The sequence below is a fragment of the Schistocerca gregaria genome, chromosome 1 (assembly GCF_023897955.1).
Source record: "Schistocerca gregaria isolate iqSchGreg1 chromosome 1, iqSchGreg1.2, whole genome shotgun sequence".
NCBI lineage: Eukaryota > Metazoa > Arthropoda > Insecta > Orthoptera > Acrididae > Schistocerca > Schistocerca gregaria.
In genome coordinates, this window is record NC_064920.1 from 161,201,111 (window position 1) to 161,216,360 (window position 15,250).

Below are 15,250 nucleotides of genomic sequence, written 5' to 3' on the forward strand. Positions count from 1 at the left end.
TCGAGCTTCATAAAAGAAAGAAAATCCTGAAAAAAAAGTGATTTACCACACAGGCTCCTAATTCATGGCTTGGGTTAAAATCTCACTGCTACCAACTTTTTTTATTCTATTTTATTTCTCTCCATGGTAAACTATTAATTATAAAATTCGACACTTTCGCTGCTCTCTATATTCCACGCTGAGAGCGTCTTTGTTGTCGGTGTACTGCTCGCCTAATTCTGCTACCTGTGCTGACAGATGGCGTTCCAGTCACTACGACACTCTTACCGTCCAATTTTAAGAAAAGTATTCAGTGGAAAGATTAAATTTTTGCTTGTCTTGAGATTTCATATCCTTACTTGACAAAAGAAAGAATTTGTTTTCATTATCCATCATAGATAATGTGCAGAACCAAAGTAAGTAAAGCGATGCACAAAATTTTAAATTGTTTGCAGAGGTAAAAACCAAATGCAAACAGGCATGTAGACTGATCAGCCAGACCATTGTGCCCAACGACCTATTATCGATATAAACCTGTCATTCGATAGCAGCGTGACCTGGCGAGGAATGATCGCTAGTGCGGCACACACAAGATGGATGTAGTATTAGTGAGCGTGCTGTCCGTGTGCAGAATAGGGAAGACAGGCGGTCTATCTGACTTCGAGCAAGGGCAGGTTGTGATCGCCCGGAAGCTCGGCACGAGCATTTCGAAAGCTGCGCGACTTTCCGAGTGTTTGGGCAGTGCTGTGGTGAGTGTCTTCAAAACGTGGCGAAACTGAGGTGAGACCACGTCCATAACTCGTGGTGAAGGGGGGGGGGGGGGGCGGCCGCCGCTCCTCGTGATTGATATCGGACGTTGTGGGCTGAGCAGACCGTTAAAGCAGGACAGGCGGCGAACTGTGCGGAACTAACATCTGACGTTAATGCTGGGCACAGCATAAATGTGTCTGAAAACGCAGTGCGCCGAACACTCCTAACGATTGACGCCCGCAGCCGACGACACACGCATATGCCAATGTTAACACCACGATATCAGTAACCACAACTGAAATGGGGATGTTACCATTGGCACTGGATGTTGGAAATGGTTCAGATGGCTCTAGAACTATGGGACTTAACATCTGAGGTCATCAGTCCCCTAGACTTAGAACTAATTAAACCTAACTAACCTAAGTACATCACACACATCCAAGCCCGATGCAGGATTCGAATCTGCGACCATTGCAGCAGCGCGGTTCCAGACTGAAGCGCCTAGAACCACTCGGTCACAGCAGCCGGCTTGCATTTTGATGCAGGGCAGAGTTTTACTTGATCTTATGAATCCCGTTACCTTCATTATCATGTCAATGCGGTTCCAGGGGAACAGCTCCTTGACACCTGTACTGCGGGACTGAGACAAGCTGGCAGCGACTCCATTGTGTTCCGGGGAACCTTAACGTGGGCATTCATATGTCCAGCAGAACTCGTGCTAGACACCGTGACTGTTCTAGGGGCTTCAGTCCGGAACCGCGCTGTTGCTATGGTCGCAGGGTCGAATCCTGCGTCGGGAATGGATGTGTGTGATGTCCTTAGGTTAGTTAGGTTTAAGTAGTTCTAAGTCTAGGGGACTGATGACCTCAGCTGTTAAGTCCCATAGTTCTTAGAGCCATTTGAACCATTTTGAACGCCATGACTGCCAGGGTGGATCTTACACTGGTTGCAAACCACGTACACCCCTTCATGACGCTCATGTTTCCCGGCGGCAGTGGCATTTTTCAACAAGTCACAAGGCCAGGAGTGCGATGGAGTGGTTCGAGGAACACAGTGGCGAGTTCCAATTGATGTGCTGGCCCCTCAATTCCCCAGATCTGAACCCAGTCGAACACATTTGGGACGTGATTGAACGTGGCGTCAGACCTTATCACCCATTCCCCAGAATTTACGGCATGTAGGTGACTTGTGTTTGTGCAGATGTGGTACCAACTCTCTCCAGAGACCTACCAAGGCCTCATTGCTTGCATGGCACGACGCGTCGCCACTTTTACCTGTGCCAAAAAATGGACATACTAGCTATCAGGGAGGTGGTCATGATGTTCTGGCTGATCAGTGCATCTTTTATCATAAATACTCAAAACTTTTTTATTCGCCGATATATGGAGGTAATGTGGAGGCAGGTGTGAGAGGGTCAAATTCGCCAATAGCACTTAAATTCTCAAAGGATTTTCGAGCAGAAGTATATATCTCAGCTCCGTAACCTACTGGTTAAGTGCACGCATGGACAGTTTGTTGATTCAGGTTCGATTTCCTCTGCTGACATCATTGCTTTTTTCGTTTTATATTATTCTTCGCCATGTTAAATTTTTAATTATAAAATATGAAAGCCGGCCGGGGTGGCCAGGGGTTCTAGGCGCTACAGTCTGGAACCGAGTCCTGCCTCGGGCATGGATGTGTGTGATGTCCTTAGGTTAGTTAGGTTTAAGTAGTTCTAAGTTCTAGGGGACTGATGACCTCAGAAGTCCCATAGTGCTCAGAGCCATTTTTATAAAATATGAAAGTATTTGAACAGTTCAGCTTATAAACGTAAAATTAATTCACTGACGGAAAAAAACCGCAACACCAAAAGTTAATAAATGTTGAGTAGTGAAATTTCGGGAATAGGTTTGTTTAGGTAACATATTTGAATGATTCACCTCGCAAGATCGCAAATTAATGTAAGCCCAATTTAAGCCGTTGAAAATGTGAAACGTTGGTACATTAATATCATGTGTAATACGCATGTATTGTGTTGTACAGGTGCCGGCTGTCATTTTTTGGAATATTGTTCCATGCATTTTGCAGTTGGTAGGTCAATACAAGGACGGATAATGTTGGTTGTGGACGACGCTGGAGTTGTCGTCTGATGATGTCCCGTCCGTGCTCGATTGTAGACAGAACTGGTGACCGTTCAGGTCAAGGCAATATGTCAACACTCTGTAGAGCATCTCGAGTTACAACAGTAGTATGTGGGCGAGCGTTATCCTGTTAGAATACAACCCGTGGATTGGTAGCACACCAAACTGAGGTATAATTTTGCAGTCACTATGCGTGAGATAATCACGATAGTGCCTTTGCTCTCATACGTAATCGTACCCCGGACCAGTAACTCCAGTTGAGGTCCAGTGTGTCTAGCAGTCAGACAAGTTAGTTGTAGGCCTTCAACTGGGCTCCTTCTAACGAACACACGGCCATCACTGACACCGAGGGAGAACCAGCTTTCATCAGAAAACAGAAAGACCTCCACTTTGCCCTCCAATGAAGTCTCACTTGACACCACTGAGGTCGCAAATGGCGGTGGTTTTGGATCAGTGGAACGGACGCAACAGCTCGTCTGGCTCGGAGTGTCCTTGAAGTAACCGATTTGTAACAGTTCATTATTTGACTGTGGTACCAACAGTTGCTCAGATTGCTGCTGCAGATGGAGTACGATGCGCCAGCGACATAAGCCGACACCCTATCTTTCCTCTCGGTAGTGGCACGTGGGCGTCCAGAGCCCGGTCTTCTTGCGACCGTATATTCTCGCAACCACCGAAGCCAGCAGTCATGTACCGTGGCTACATTCCCGGCAAGCCTTTCTGGAATATCACAGAAAAGAAACATCCAGCTTCTCGTAGCCCTGTTGCACTACCTCGTTCAAACTCAGTGAGGTACTCACAATGGCGTCTTTGTCGCCTTGAAGGCATTCTTGACTAACATCAACTCACCACGTCGTATCTCAAGGTAACTAATGCTCACGACCGTTACAGCGTGTGTTTAAAGTAAACCGGATTTGCATTTTCATAGTGGTACTACTAGCGCCACTATTATGCGACCGGCGCGAAATTTGAGTAGGCATCGTCTTTCAGATGAAAGAAACACACCTACCAACTTTCGTTTATGTTGCCCAACTCTCTTTAGTCTTACGACTTTTTTCCGTCGGTGTGTATTCAATTTAGTTTCGATTAATACCCTTGTAAGTGAAAAGGCTATAGGCCACTACACTGTAGCACAGGGGTAAGAGTGTGCATGACCTGTCACTGTTCGAAAGCAAACACGGTCAGAAATCTGAACTGCAACCCCAAGATGAATAACCATCTACGTTAGGAACGCAATGTTGCCAGCAAAACCACCCCTGAATATCGCAGATTGTGAGAAAAAAGCTGACACATCGTATGTGTACTTTATGTAGTATCCATACAGCCGATTTATATTATATATATATATATATATATATATATATATATATATATATATATATATATATTAGCCGGTTGTCCCACAGTGGTGGACGCTGCTGACGTGTATCTGCTGGCGCGGTACCACTAACACCCATCGAGGCACATGTAACGTATGGATAAATGCAAGACAGTGCCAATCTCTACGTATAAAAGATGTGACCTGACTGAATCATAATCGCGCAGCCAAACCGCTGAGGATAGCAACTTCAAATTTGGAGAGGGTGTTGACCTTATTATATAGGTGTCGTTTAAGATGCAAATCTTCGAAATTCCACCCCTAAGGGTATGAAATGTTTTTTTTGAAAATATGTCGCTATAATGGTGATTATGAAGCTAGAACTACGAAAATTGATATTTGGTTTCTCGGTCAGAAATAAAGAAATACTTGTTTCAGCGTTTTTGGAAATTTAATCTCTATTCGGGTGACAGCTTTTCTAAAAATAAATCATTGTTAAAAAAGTTTTTCTCCGCTCAGGGACTGGGTGTTGTGTTGTCCTCATTATCATTTCATACTCATAAGTGAAAGGCAACGGGAAACCACCACTGGAATTACTTCCCAAGACGCTCATGCGGTGAACCTCTCTGACGAGGCTCCCCCGTGAGAAAACTTGACGCAAGGCGGAACGCAAAGTTACCTATTTGGCTTCTCGGTTAGAAATTAAAAAAAATTACATGTTTCAGAGGTTTTGGATATTCAACTCAAAGTGGGCGAAATAGGAATGAAACTGTTTATGAAAATATTTAGTTACATTAAAACACAGTTAAAGATAAATCTATGGATATTCGATGTGACTTCTAAAGAAATGTGAGTCAGGGGATGGAAGTTTTAATAGAAATATCATCACAAGAACTCTAAAGGCAGGATTAACGAAGACCTCCGACTCCAAGTACCAGAATCACTTTCTCGTCAGAAGTACATGCTTCTACGGCCTTAATTAGCATGAAACTTTTAGAAGATGTTGGAATTTGTCAACATAAAAATTCGATTAAAGAAAACAAAACAGTCTGCGCTCCATATAGTCGACGCGGGCGAAGCAGCGGGAGCTAAGCTAGTAACAAATAGAAATAGGTGACAGTGGCGATTATAAGATTTATGGTGAACATCTGGAGCATGTCACGTCATCTAAAGACGATGTGCGTTAAGAAGGTAAAGTCAGTTTTGTAATTTAGTGTCTTGCATCAGTCTATTTCGTGCAGTTTTATCGTTCTTGTGTCGCTAAGATTTCTCAAAAGTATCTGTACAGTTTTTACCAAATCGGATATTTAATCTTGTCAGCTGTAAAAGAGGTTACATGTTGGTAGTTGTCGTCGATTTGAATTAAATTTTGCTATAAGGGCGGAATAGGATGCAGCAAAGATTTAGAAATGTTAAATACTGCTTTTGGTAAGTATGCCACGAGTAAAACAAGAGTTTACGGGAAGGGCCTCCATACGATAGTTAGTAGCGATGGGGGGGGGGGGGGGGGGGGGGGAGGTCGAACAAGCTAGACCGGGGGCATATGGCGTATTTTTAATGTTTTGGAAGGCGAATGGCGACTTGTAAGTAGCCATAAAAAAGTTCGAGTTCTGAGTCTGTTAAGAACCTGCGTAACACCGACTTTTAAATCATTTCCTTGGAGGAAAGCACCTGACTACTACATTTCTTCCTTTCCCTGAGGTTTGGGGAGAGGGGGCCTCCCCTTTGCCCCGGGTGTGGGTTACCTTAATTTTCGGTAGTGTTACCGTTTCGAATTAGATAGTGAAGACGTTGAAGACGACGAACGTCCCAGACGCTCCCGCACATCAGCAACCGATGAAGTCGTGGAAAAAGTGAAATAAATGATCATGAACGATCGCCGAATGCAGAGAAGTCTCTAATGGTGATGACAAATTAACTAGTTTTTTTCGGATGTTTCTGTGGTAGAGAGCCGAGTGGAGGGTCTGAATCAGACGCTCAGACAGCTGTGCGAACTTGTAGGTTGCAGATTCCTCGACTTGCAGGGCATATCTGACCAAAAGAAGCCTACTGCTATCAAACATAGCTCTTAATGTTAGGAAGAAATTTCTGAGAATGTACGTTTCGAGCACAGAATTCTATGGCCGTTAGACATGGACTGTGCGAAAACCGGAACAGAAGGGAATAGAAGTATTTGAGATATTATGCTGCAGAAGTATGTTGAAAATTAGATGGACTGATAAGGTAAGGAGTAAAGAGGTTATCCACAGAACCAGCGAGGAAAGGAAGATATGGAAAACACTGAGAAGAAAAAGGGACACGATAAAAGGGCATCTATTAAAACGTCAGGGAATAAGCTCCATCATACTAGAGGGAGTTGTAGAGGGTAAAAACTGTAGAGGAAGACAGTCTGGGGTATATCAAGAAAATAATTGAGGGCCTAGGTTGCAAGTGCTACTCTGAGATGAAAAGGTTGGCACAGTAGAGGAATTCGTCGCGGGCATCATAAAACCAGCCTGAAAACCGAGACTAAAAAAAGAAAAATGATTGTAGTCTAATTGTGTTGGGAAAGGACCAGAGCCCCAAGAGCTATTAGAAAGTTCTGAAGCTCAAATCATTATAAGACAACCAGAATAAATTAATAACTTGTTCCATTTACCGACCCCTTGGTATACGCGCTAGAGCTGCTGAACGGTTCAAAGAAAACTTGCGAGTCTTTTCAAATAGGTACCGCACTCATACAATTACACTTGGTGGTGGCATCAATCTACCCTCTATATGTCGGTGAAAATACATGTTTGAAGCCGGCGTTAGGCATAAAACGTCGTCTGAAATCTTACTGAAAGCGTTCTCAGAAAATTATTTTGAACAATTAGTTCAAGAGCCCATCGGAAGTGTAAACGGTTGCGAAAACATACTTGACCCCTTAGCAACAAATAATTCTGAGTAAATAGGTATCATCGTGACAGATGCAGGGATTAGTGACCACAAGGCTGTTCTAGTTAGACTGAATACCGTAACATCAAAATATATCAAAAATTAGCACAAAGTACTTCTATTAAAAAAGGAAGTAAAAAATTCGCTTGACATCTTCTTAAGACTTACTTCACATGTATGCAGTTCCATACGGTTTGGTTAGTTTTCTGTTGCAGCGGAGAACGAATGAAGTCCTTTCACCCATAAACGTTTGAAATTAGGTTTTGTCTCGTATATCGGCTCAGCAGTGATCCCGGAGAGAAGCAGAGTAGTTGCCAAGTTATTTCCCTGTAGAAGAATTAACAAACCAAGGAGGAATACTATAATTTACTGGCAGCACCCTCTCATCACTTTACGGCAGGAGTTTGGAGTATTCACACAATTTTCCTGAAGCTAAAAGAGCACGAAGACACATTTTTAATTTCTTCAAGACGTCTACGAAATCATTTGGTGAGTTAGGCGTGAAGCTAAGGGATCGCCTTCAACACCAAGATACATTTATGAGCGAATGTAATCAGCCGTGTACTGCATAACAAATTTATATCTGTTTTAAATAAATTTCATTGCTTATTTTCTTCATTTTCAAATCATTTTCTTTTAAATTTCCTCAAAATCGCGGGAAGTTCCCAATTGCCCTAATGAACTACGTCTCTTATTCGACAAAAATGAATTTTTCGGTACTTATCAAAATCTTTCTTTTTAGTGACATCAAATTCATGAAATTTGTTGAACATTTTAACACAAACGTCTTTCCATGCTTCCTGCGCGTTAAACTAATCCTTGTAGTTTTCACAAGTTTTGTCCCACAGCACTAGTTCAGCTTGCACTGCCGAAACCAGACTCATCAACACCTGGCAAACCGCTCATTTTATCAGAAAAACTGCGACAACAGCTTCAAAAAAGTAATGATAAGAGATAATCTACTCGCTATCGGGTTTAAAATACCTGAATCGAGTGTCCGCCTTGATTGCTGTCTGTTCCATGTACATGAGCTCCCACCGTATAAAAACCTGATGAAACCTGTACGTGTCGAGGGAGTATTCGATGCCTACTGTTTGTATTAGGTACCGAATAGAAAACGCAGCACGGTTTCAGACTTGTCGGCGTTACCGAAAACGAACCTAAGCGAATAGAACCGCATACGTGTGAAACAGGCCTAGGAAGCAGTCTCCATTCTTTCCAATTTGACTGTGTCATTGTAGACCAAATGTGGTTCAAATTCAAAGAAATAGGATTTGCAATGCCTGTGTTGTTAAGAAGAGCTGCGGCGGCTACAGCCACTACGAAATACATGAAAACTTATTCGCAGTTGCGAATACGAACAGCCACCAGCTGTGTAAGACAATGACGACAGTGAAAATCTGTGTCGGACCGGATCTCGAACCCGGATTTTCCGTTTGACGACAGCCATCGACTTAACCGATAGCAGTGCCCCTTAGGTGATTTTTACGTACAGTGCGTGTGCAGTGCATATAAAAAAAAGCGAAAAAAATAAAACAAACTTCCTGGCAGATTAAAACTGTGTGCCCGACCGAGACTCGAACTCCCGAGTTCGAGTCTCGGTCGGACACACAGTTTTAATCTGTCAGGAAGTTTCATATCAGCGCACACTCCGCTGCAGAGTGAAAATCTCATTCTGAAAATAAAACAAGACCTAAGAGACATTTGTGAAGAAATGTACGATTAATATTCACAAAAAACGTAAATACTCTGATGAGAAAAAGACCTTATCGCTGAGATTTAATATCGCACTAATATATATATATATATATATATATTTGTGTAACTATATATAAGATGAACAAAACAAATCGATCTTCTTCTGCTTCCTTTGTTATATAGAGATTGTGTGTAGCGCTTAACGCCTGTAGATATCGTTTTCTTTTCTAGACGGTGTTAAGGCGTGTACATAAATTATTGCTTAAAATCCATGTATAAAAATAGCTCATGTTATTATTTCAAGATAATGCAAGCAACTCATCTTAATGTTTCACTTGACAGAGATTAATTAGTATTTTTCAGCTGCTACAACGCCCAGAAGCCATTATCGCTGACTAGCAACAACTAGCCGCCATAACGCGGAAGATTTAAATATTATGTTATTTTGCAATTACCCTTCACAGCAGAGGCCAGGAAGTCATTTCAAAGCCTTATTTAATTTGAGTTTAAGTATTTCAGTAATTGAAATTTGCGAGACGTCAGATATTTTCAGCGATACCATTTGGGGCCGATATGTCAATTCTCGCCTGGACTTTATTTCGTGAAATTATAAACTTGTAGGGAGCCTGGCGCTCATCTAAAATAAAATCAAACATTTATTTGACCTCCTACAAAGTATTCAGCATATAATGGTCTTAACTACGCAATGAAAATAATTAATGTTAAATTCTCATCGTATGTAGTTTAAAGTAAGGAAACACTATACTATACATGCACGTCTCACAGACAGACCCAGACATCCATGTCGTCGTTCCTGCGTCACAACCTGTACATGTATGTCCGAAGGAAGAATGCTTCGTTCTTCTTAACACCACAGGTTCTGCAGTGTTGTATTTATCCACCGATGCCAAGCAGCTATCCTCTATTAAAGTGTCCTCCCGTGTACGAAATTACATAATGCCCGTACGAGAACAAGTTGTGTTGTGGAAATAACATTGTGTGGAGGTTTGTCTCTGTCCATCGGTCGTGCACAGTCGCAGGTTCGAATCCTCCCTCGGGCATGGGTGTGTGTGATGTCCTTAGGTTAGTTAGGTTTAAATAGTTCTAAGTTCTAGGGGACTGATGACCTCAGATGTTAAGTTCCATAGTGCTCAGAGCCATTTCAACCATTTTGTTAACGCGACCGCTCGTGTGGAGCGGGAAATCCGGGTTCGAGCCCGCTCCGGCACGGATTTTCATTGTCGCCATTTCCTTATGCATCTGATGGTTGTTCGTATTCGTTACTGAGAATACATTTCATGTATCAAAGAAGAGGTATCGACGGCAATTCAGAGATACATACAAAATAAATTAATAAGTGATGGCACTGATCCCACATGATACACAAAACAGGTCAGAACACTGTTGCGGAAGAAACAAAAGAAGCACGCCAAATTTAAAATGACGATAAATCCCCAAGGTGATGTTGTACAGAAGCTCGAAATTTAGCTCATACTTCAATTTGAGAGCTTTTAGTTACCTCAACGAAACTCTGTCTCTATATCTGGCAGAAAAGGCAAAGAGAGTGTGGTCGTGTGCAAAGTACACCAGCAGCAACACTCAACCAGTACCTTCACTGCGCGATAACTATCGTGATTTTACTGATGACAGCGCCACTAAAAGAGAGTTACTAGACAGGGTTTTCTAAAATTCCCCCACAAAAGAAGACGAAGTAAATATTCCAGAACTCGAATCAAGAACAACTGAGAACAACTGCCAACATGAGTAACTTGGAGTAACTTAGAGGTAGCGAAGCAGTTTGAATCATTTAATAAAGGCAAGGCCTCCGGTCCAGATTTTCTGCCAGTCAGGTTCCTTTCACAGTATGGTGATACAATAGCTCCATATTTATCATCATATATAACTGCTCGCTCGTCGAAAGATCCGTACCTAAAGACTGACAAGTTGCGCAAGTCGCAGCAGTACCCAAGAAAGGAAGTAGGAGTAATCCTCTTAATTAAAGACCCATATCACTAGCACCGATTTGCAGTAGCATTTTGGAACATACGCTGTGCTCGAACATTAACAATCACCTCGAAGGAAACGATTTATTAACAAATAGGCAATACGGATTCAGAAAATATCGATCTTGTGAAACGAGACTAGCTTTTTATTCTCACAAAGTAATGAGAGCTATCGACAGGGAATGTCCAATTGATCCCATATTTTTATATTTCCAGAAGGCTTGTGGCACCGTTCATCAGAAGTGATTTCTATTCAAATTGCGTTCCTATCGAGCATCATATCAGTTGTGCGACTGGATTCGTGATTGCCTGTTAGACAATTCACAGTTCGTAGCAATTTACGAAAAGTCATCAACTAAAACAGAAGTAATATTTCGTGTTCCCCTAAGCAAGTGTTCGGGTCCTCTGGTGTTCCTGATCTACATAAACGATTTAGGAGACAATCTGAGCAGCCCTTTAGATTATTTGCAGATGATGCTGTCATTTGCCGTCTTTCAGAAACATCAGAAAACGAAAACCAATTGAAAAACGATTTAGACAAGATATCTGTAAGGTGCTAAATGTGGCAATTGACTTTAAATAATGAAAAATATGAAGTAGTACACACGAGTACTAAAGGAATCCACTACATTTCGGTTACACGATAACCCACATAAATCTAAAAGCTGCAGATTCAACTAAATACTTAGGGGCTATAATTTCGAATACATTAAAACGGGACGATCACATGTATAACGTTGCGGGGAAAGCAAAGAGTGCGATTTATTGGCAAAACACTGAGAAAATACAACAGGTCAACTAATGAGACTGCTTACACTACGTTTGTCCGACCTCTTTTGAGTATTGCTGTGTGGTGAGGGATCCGCATCGGGTAGGACTGACGTAGGACGTTCATTCCAAAGAAGGGCGGCTCGTTTTGTATTATCGTGAAATACGGGAGAAAATGCCACGGGTATGAATTGTGGTGGCAGTCATTAAAACAAAGGCGTTTTTCGTAGCGGCAGGACCTTCTCACGAAATTTTGATTACCAACTTTCTCCTCAGAGAGAGAAATGATCATCATAATAAAATAAGAGAAATCAGAACTCGCACTACAGATAAAGTGTTTCGTTTTCCCGTGCTTTTCGAGAGACTGGAACGGTAGAGAAATAGCTTGAAGGTGGTTCGATGAACCCTCTGCCAGGAGCTTAATATGCTGCAATAAATAGTATCTTTTCTCACACAGTTTACAATTACGCGCAGAGTATACAGATATTGGTAGACGACTAAGAAAAATGGTAACGAAAATCACAGTCGAAGAAAACAGTTCGCATACTTCATATGAACACGCAACAGATTTAAGGAGTATTCGGTGTTAACATACTTTACGAGGTCAGTAGATTTGGAGACACGCCCACATTCAACGAGGATGGAGAAGAAATTTCATAGCATTCTTTTCAACGGAAATATCCGAACATTCGTCGTCATCGATTAGGGAAATCACTAAAAATCTCAACTGAATGGTCGTGCGCTTATCTGAATGCCGCTTCTGCCGAATGCGAGTGCAGAAAGCACAATAATACCATTAATTACACATTATATGCTTCTTGGCTTATCAATAGCGTGGTGGCTGGTGGGTGGCGATACATCTACATCTACATGGCTACCAGACAAATTGCCTGGCAGAAGGTTCACCGAACCACCTTCACAAAAATTCTCTCGAACAGCGCGCAAAAAAAGCTAACACCTATATCTTTCCGTGCGAGCATTTATTTGCATTATTTTATTATTATGATCATTTCTCCCTATATAGATCGACGGTAACAAAATATTTTCGCATCGGGAGGAGAAAGTTTGTGATTGAAATTTAATGAGAAGATCCTGCCACAGCGGAAAACGCCTTTATTTCAATGATTTCCACCCTAAAACCTGTATCATTTCAGTGACACTCTCTCCACTATTTCTCGATAGTGCAAAACGTGCTTGCATTCTTTGAACGTGCTAGTTGTACTCCGTTAATGCATCGTCCAAGTGTTCTGCCAATAAAACGCAGTCTTTGCTTCGCCTTGGCCACAACATTTTCTGTGTGTTCTTTTCGCTTTAAGTTGCTGGTAATTGTGATTTCTAGGTATTTAGTTGAGTTTACTCCCTTTAGATTTGATTGATTAATCGTGTAACCGAAGTTTCATAGACTCCTTTTAGCACTCATGTGGATGACCTCGCGCTTTTCATTATTTAGGGTCAACTGCCAATTCTCGCATCATAGAGATATCTTAATCTTATCTAAATCGTTTTGCTATTGGTTTTGATCTTCTGATGGCTTTACTACACGAAGAACGAAGCATCATCTGATGACAATCTAAGAGAACTTCTCAGACTGTCTCCTAAAACATTGTATAGATAAGGAGCTACAGAGGGCCTATAACACTAACTTGGGAAACACCAGAAATCACTTCTTTTACTCGTTGCCCTTCTGTCAATTACTACGAACTGTGACCTCTCTGGCAGGAAATCTCGAATCCAGCTACATAATTGAGGCGACATTACATAAGCATGGAATTTGATTACAAGCCACTTATGAGGCGCGGTGTCGAAAACTTTCTGGAAATCTAGAAGTACGGAATCAATTTGAAATCCCTTGTCGATAGTACTCAACACTTTGTGTGAGTGAAGAACAAACGCACAGATGAACGAGTGCTACCAATAACGCTCCGTTCTGATACATCAAAACAACTGCTGCAAATACTGAATATTAAGAACAGAAATTGATGTCACGACCGCAGTAAAACGGTTGTACGAACACCAAACGTAGACGAACATATGAGTCTAACTAGACGCCGATAAACAGGTATTGCAGAGGGCAACGATCAAATAGTCGTTCTCGACATTTACGTACGTCTGCCAATATCTGATAGGCAATTTATGACTCATATGTGATGTCAACACACAATTTTAAGGCGATCAGTGAAATGCAGTTTCCATACCTGCAGCGCAGTTCGCAATCTGGAAGGGTTACGGCGTCCCACAGGCGACAACTTCGCAAGTACTGCGCTCAACTTCATCGACTGAGACGCGACGCACGAGCTTTGCCTCAGGAAGGTGGACGAGCGTTCGTGCGCAGACGCACCGCCGTCTTATCGCAGCATCCAAGCCGCGGCATTCAAACAGTTGCGTCTGATATTGTACGTCTCCGCACTGTCCATCTGTTTGCACTGCTAATACAGCGTCCTAAATTACAATGGTACACAAAATTACTTTCCTTGCTCTTCGTACCTTTCACTTTTCTCTTATTACATAGTTTCTGATTGCTGTAGCTGCATTTACGAAAGTGAATCAAATATATGGTTCAAATGGCTCTGAGCACTATGGGACTAAACAGTTTTGGCCATCAGTCCCCTAGAACTTAGAACTACTTAAACCTAACTAACCTAAAGACATCACACACATCAGTGCCCGAGGCAGGATTCGAACGTGCGACCGTAGTGGTCACGCGGTTCCAGACTGTAGTGCCAAGAACCGCTCGGTCACTTCGGCCGGCTGAATCAAATATAAACCGGATTTCTTTTTATAAGTTTATTTAATCTTAATGAAAATTCATGTACCCGAACTTATTTTTCTGTATAGTCCGCTGAACGGGAAACGCATTTTTTACCAGCGGTTAGGCAGATTTTGATCCGGTTTTCGTAAAATGAACGAGCAGCCAGTTGCGCACGGACTCTCCGACAGCTCCATCGTCGTCAAATCTCTGATCTGCGACTGCGGTCTAAACAAATGAAAATCACGAGGCGATAAATTTCGGAATGTAGGGTGAATGTTCCAGTGCGGTTCAAAACACCGGTTCTGTTCGGTCAGCTGCACAGGGTCGAGCGTTGTCATGAAGCACGACCACTTCCCGGATTGGAAACGCGTGCCTTTTCTAACGGTATCCAAGTTTCGTTTGACCCAAAATTTGGCAATAGTATGCAGCGTTCACAGAAACACGTTCGTGGAGAAAATCGATGAGAAGAACTCCTCTAAAAGTGAAAAGAACCTCCCCCTTCGAGAGACGGTTTTTGACTTTGATGGGTGGAGATTCCTATTTTTCTTGCGACATTCCACACTGAATTTTTCGATTCCGGGGAGTAATGGTGCACTGACGTTCAATCGCAGGTCACCATCCAGTGCAAAAAATGTTCCCCTTCAGTTTGGTAGCGTGCCAGCAGCCGTTCGCACATCTCTAGGTAATGAAATTTGTACCTTGCAGTGAGAACACGAGGCACCCACCTTGCGAAAACTTTCCGAAATCTGTTACCGTAGCTTATGCCAAGCTCAGTAGCAATTTCAGTAACTGTTTTTGGTGATTTGTCTTCCATAAGTTCCTCAGCCATGCTGGTCCTCGAGAGACGTCAGTGAGCTACAGTGTAAGCTGGTTCTCGTCCTCGCGAAAACTGTTTGAATCATGCGTACACTTGTCTTTCTCAGGTTGTTGGCCGCGAGTGTTCTCAAAA

At 42.3% G+C, this 15,250-nt stretch overlaps 1 protein-coding gene across 2 annotated transcripts in view; it reads right to left on the reverse strand.

Moving 5' to 3' along the window:
• The window catches only part of LOC126335630 (regucalcin-like), a 331,250-nt gene extending 317,404 nt beyond the window's left edge, over nt 1-13,846 (reverse strand). For both annotated transcript variants that reach the window (XM_049999095.1, XM_049999087.1), the window contains exon 1: nt 13,748-13,846. The gene's annotated coding sequence lies outside the window, so the exon portion shown is untranslated. The remainder of the gene's footprint in view (nt 1-13,747) is intronic.
• Nucleotides 13,847-15,250: the final 1,404 nt, after the last annotated feature.